We start from the raw sequence: 5773 nt of genomic DNA on the forward strand, positions 1-5773 counted from the left end.
GGAGGAAAGGAGGGAAGAATGAACTTCATGTAAAACATACAGTTAAAGCTAGGCAAGATAGGGTAAAAAATTGATCTAATAAATTTTAAATTATATCTGGCTTTCAGAAGAACAATATCATATCACTGAAAAGTGCAAAGTGGTAACATAAGAATACCAAACATTCAGATTCTTGGCAATTAACTAGTTCAATTGTCTATTAAAAGTGTCATAACTGTTTTATTTTCTCAGGTAAGTTTTCACTTTTTAAAAAAAATATGTTACAACAGGACTCAGGTTGGAAACTCTTCGTCCCTGCCTTCTCCCTTTCCTTACCCAATTCTTTTCTAGGCCTCAACGGGACAGTCTTGGAATCCAAAGCCAAATGAGCTGTCCTTCGCCATAGGTATTGTTGGCAAGGCAAAAGTTGTGTTATCCTGTGGTAATACATATAATGTGACACATATGGATTACCTTGTACTTTCTTCCAGTTAATGTCATCAGATAATCACATATTTTCACTGAATTGTTGTTTACATTTTTCACACTGTAACCTGTTGTTTTTTAACCTCTGTTCATCCATAAACCAGATAATTTGTCCTTACATTGAGTTGACTATACATAAAATGTACAGTCCATTCACCTATAAACAGATTGTCATCATGTCAGGAAGTTCACATATCTGAGAAACCTAAAGGGTGAAGCCTGACACTCAGACAATGCTAGATCAAGGACTGGTTACCTCCATCTCTGCTGTGGTTTCCTCTGTATTAGCTATACTTTCATCAGTCTCCTCCAGTGATGTTAAATCCCTCTACTGGCAGTTGCAGGTTAGTATGGTTCTTAATATTTGCAATCTCAAGAATACTTCTTTGTAAATAGTTCCAGCAAAATCTCTTAAGACTACTTCCCAACTTTGTTTGAGTAATGCTGATCATTGAACTATTTACTGCCTTGAATTGGGGTCCTCATTGACCAGGCCTGCCTCCATTTAAAACCCCAGGGAGGGTAAAGTCCACCCCTAAAAGAAATCCAGGGTTGCTGGGCAAATAAAATAATCATGTCAACTGTAATTGAATGGCAAAACAGCATAAATAAAAATATCCAGTCTCTCCATATTACTCAAAAGAAAGAAAAAACTTTTCCAAAAATCAGTGATAAACTGATAGAAGGCCAAAATCTAAGAAAATATTCACAACATTGACACAACAGGGTCTCATGGTTGTGAGCAGCATAACAGCAATGAGTTATGCTGACAACTGTTGATTCCAAAGTAAAGAGTATTTCATTGTTCATAGTGCTGAGAGTTGCAGGATGGATTCTGAATAAATGACTAGAACCGCATACCCATCTTTAAACCAATACTATGGCCAAGGGAATTGGGTACTCTGAGAAGGGTAGAAAAGAAGGGGTGAAGAGAAAACGTGCTGAGCCAGAAAAAAAAAAAAAAAAAACCCTGAGAATTTATGCCTACCTAGTCAAGGGATGGAGACTGTACTTACTAAGATCTTACAGAATGAAGGCATGCCTTCTATAGACCTGGAAAACAGTAGAGTGAGAAAACAAATAATTTGAACATGAATTACTTATTCATCCATCTTCAGGAGTTGTAGTTTCTCTCAGATTTATAGCAACCCAAAAGGGTAATAAGAACTTTGCCCTTTATTCTCAGGGATTTCATTTCAAAGTTTCATGTGCACATGAACATAAACATTGAAACAAGATCTGTGAAGCCTTCTGGAAAAGAGGATTCTAGCCCCTCTGTTAGTTTCTAAGTCCTTAATTTCCATCTGCTTTACATTTAGGGCCAGGTATATGTAGCAACTCAGTTTCATTCCCATTCTGTCATCTGTAGTCGACATAAGTGAAAGTAGGAGAGAGAAATCCTCTAAAGTCTACCTGATGGTGGGGGAGTTTGGCCACATCAGTGCCCAGATATCCTGAAGTAGTAGGAGTCCTAAGAGGAGATAAAAATGTGAGAAACAGAAGGTGGTATGTGAATTTTTTCCCCTGCAGTAAGATTAGAGAAAGATTATTTAGTTAGCAAACCACTACAATGTCATCTGCCTTGTCCTTCTCACTGGGTTCCAATTCTTGATGCTCATTTGTGTGACCTGTTCATTGTGGATTGGCAGAAAGGTTCTGATAGTTGCTCAGGGACCCAAGCTGGTGAAGCAGCACCATCTCAAATACTGCTTCCACTGTGCTAGAAGGAAAGGAAAGATCTAGAGTGTCTTGCCTTACACAATTCACTTCACAATTTTATGCACCAAGACAAGTCACAGGCACTCATCCATCTTTTTATTAGATGCTGGTCACATAGGCATCTTCTCTCTAAAATGTACCCAAACCGCAGAATTCCAGAAGGAAAGCAGGTGTTTAGCAAAAACCACATTGTTTGTATAAACAGTTTAGGCACAGTGACCACTCTCTATTAGTTCTGGGAATGGGAAACATCCAAAGTCAAAGCTCTTAGATGCCATGTTCAACCTCCTCAGCAGGCCTTTCTAAAGATAGCAATTGTAGGTTTGCTATATTAGTTCTTTTATGCACAATTTTTTTTTGCCACCACTGTTACAAAATAGTCTCTCAACCACTCATATTAATCACAACACTTTGCTAGCCAAAGTAATTAACTAGGACATATGTGATTGAGAACTCTTATACACAAGCAATTTAGCAGATGAGTAAAGATCACAAATGCATAATACGACATCAGTCACAGACATCCCTTTTACACTTAACATGGCAAAAGTGAACACATATTTGTATGTATACATGTATATACATACTTGTTTTCCCTAGCTCTATCTACAGAAAGGGGCTAGAATCAAATGCTTGAGTTGCAATAAGCTGAGATCTTGATTTCCAATACCATTTTCCACTAAAAGGAACCAAGGTTCCTCAGAGAAATGACTAATTCCAGGTAATTGCAGTTGCAGTAAGAGCCTGAAACATCTCATTCCAGAAAATCAGATAGTACTCAAAAAATGGTTAGAGTAGGTCACCAAGGCAATGGAACCAGCTTGAAGTAGACCTAACTGACCAAAGCTAGGACAATTTGAGCACCAAAACATTTAAGGCAGCAATGAATTACTAAAACATTGAAAAAAAGTGCATGAGTTCACACTGATAATTAGAAGAAAATAAATAAGGAAGAATAGAGGGCCCTTGCTTAGAGCAGCAGAGTACTGGATGCAAACTGGGAAAAATGATGCTGGAAAATTACCATTTTCTGGCCATCAGAGTAAAGATCCTGGCAAGAATCATCCATGGATGATAAACCTAAGGGGAAATTTTGATGAGAAACAGGGTGTGTGCATAGTATTAAAGTATCTTCATAGATTGCTTGTTACAATTGTCAATCAAGAAAAAAATATGTAATAATTTTAAATAATTATATAATATATAGGTAAAACCTTGATTGCATGATCAAACTTAACATAATGAACAAGGGTCAGGTGGCCATTGTGTGCCTCAGATTTGATCCCATGAGAAAGACACAGTGTAATGTGATGTTAGGGAGTGCATAACTAGAATTCAGTCACTAGGAAACATTCAACAAACCCCAAAATGAGGACTATTAAAAATGAAAGGACTGCATTCTTCAAAAATGTTAATTTCATATGAGGCTGTGGCAATGGCTGACAAGCAAGGTAGCTGTGAGCCCAGGGACCCGCATCTTGGCCAATGCTGCTTAAGTGCAGCCTGCATGGTGGCCACCTCCTCTGAGCAATTTGAGAAGCTGCAGGAAATTTTCTGTGCCTCCATGTAGACCTATAAGGAGTGCCAGAGCAGCTCATGGGGACTGGAGGGACAAAAGAGAAGAAATTGATCATTTTTTTGATGAAAAGTAACAGGAAGCAAATGAAATGTTGGCAGAGATGGAAGAGGAACCACTTATGCACCTCTATCTTTCCATAGCCCTGTAATGTCTAAGCTTCAAACATACCAAAAGGACCTTGCCAAACACCACTGGAATGTGAGAAGCACATCTTTGATAGCCACACCTGGAGAACTCTGGCACATACACTGTAGGGAATGAACATATAACTCAGCTACTGTCTCAAAGGGTGTTGCTTTTACAAGGCACTGACAGCCTGAGCCAGGCCACCCAGAGTACTTAGCATTCCCATTGGATGGCCACAGAGGCTGGCCAGATTGGCTCAGAAATCAGAAGAGTTGGGGAGCAACATGGCCAGTTGGAACATACCAAGAATAGAATAGTAAACACATGTGAAAACTTGATCAAAAGTCAGAAGGTTCTTCAGCCAATGTCCATAAAAGTGACAGCCAAAAACTGCTACTTTCCATTGTCATCTTACTGGAGGTAACTGTTCTGGCAGGCCTGCTTTATAACAGATTCTTCTACAAGTATTGAACTTCCTGCAGGGAAGGGTTTGTGGACTAGAACTTCAACTGTGTGAATGAATGGTGTTACAAATGTGGAATAAGCATATTGTTGCTGTGAGCTAATGGTTCAAGGATGCACTGTGTAGCCAGACTGTGGGAAGAAGGAGGGAAGACAGAAAACCAGTTAAATGTGAAGGAACAGCAACAAGACCAGTGTAATATGCCACTATAATAAATGCTATTCATGACTTTTTTTAATTAAAAAAAAGTAATGTGTTAAAAGACAAAGACTGAGTAGCTGTCCCACATGAAAAGAGAATAAAGAGATGAGAACTAAATACAAATATGACCCTTGACTGAATTCTATATGAGAAGGAAAATACTATAAAGGTCACTATTGGTTTAGTTTTTCAAAATTATAATGCAAGCAGTAGAGTGGATAAAAGTATTGCATCAATGTTAAATTTACTGAAGTTTATAACTATCGTGGTTATGTAAAATATTATTGAGAAATGTACATTGAAGTATTTAGGGGTATAAATGTATAATATATGCATTTTTTTCCTCAAAAGATCAAGAAAATGTACGTGTATATAGAGGGAGGACAAATGGTAAAACAATAAATGCTAACAAGTGAATCTAATGGGAACATGGATATCTATCAAATCACATATTCTGTAAGTTTCAGGTTATTTTCAAATAAAAGTTTTAAGGCAACAGATACATTAATATGATCACAAGTTAGACCCATTCTATATAACATATAAAAATGAGAGGCAAAGGTGTACATAATACAAATATGTTAAGTGACTCTTTTTTTTCTATTTTACTTAAAACCTATCCAAGTATCCAAAGCTTATCTATTAAGAAAAAAAAATGTTTTTGCCTCAGAGCATTATCCTAATATGCCAAGTTGCAGGTTTTATCTCTAGTCAGGGTACATATAAGAAATGACTAATGAATGCATAAATAAGTGGACCAACAAATCAAATTCAATTTCTCTCTCTCCTCCCCTTCCTCTTTTTCTCTCTCTAAAATCAATTAAAAAGAAACTTTTTTAAAAGGGAGAAGATATTTTCACATTTAACTGAAAAAAGTGCAAGAATTTATATCAAGAGTTTGTTTAAAATTTCTCCAAATCATTTAGAAAGATTAACAGCACAGTAGAAAATGCAAATAAAATTAACCAACCCTTAAAAACAGCATATAAGAAAGTTTTATTTGTTTATTTTATTTTTAGAGAGGGAAGGGAGGGAGATAGAAACATCAGTGTGCGGTTGCTGGGGGTCATGACCTACAACCCAGGCATGTACCCTGACTGGGAATTGAACCTGCAACACTTTGGTTCACAGCCCACGCTCAATCCACTGAGCTATGCCAGCCAGGTGGTAGTATATAAGAAATTTTAATAAATACATATAACTGTGTGCTCAGGCATTTT

The 5773-nt window shown here is 37.2% G+C and overlaps 1 pseudogene; it reads left to right on the forward strand.

Moving 5' to 3' along the window:
• The first annotated feature begins 1235 nt into the window (after nt 1-1235).
• Nucleotides 1236-5334, forward strand: LOC118502072 (annotated as a pseudogene).
• Nucleotides 5335-5773: the final 439 nt, after the last annotated feature.

This window comes from Phyllostomus discolor, chromosome 8 (assembly GCF_004126475.2).
Source record: "Phyllostomus discolor isolate MPI-MPIP mPhyDis1 chromosome 8, mPhyDis1.pri.v3, whole genome shotgun sequence".
In the NCBI taxonomy this organism is placed as follows: Eukaryota; Metazoa; Chordata; class Mammalia; order Chiroptera; family Phyllostomidae; genus Phyllostomus; species Phyllostomus discolor.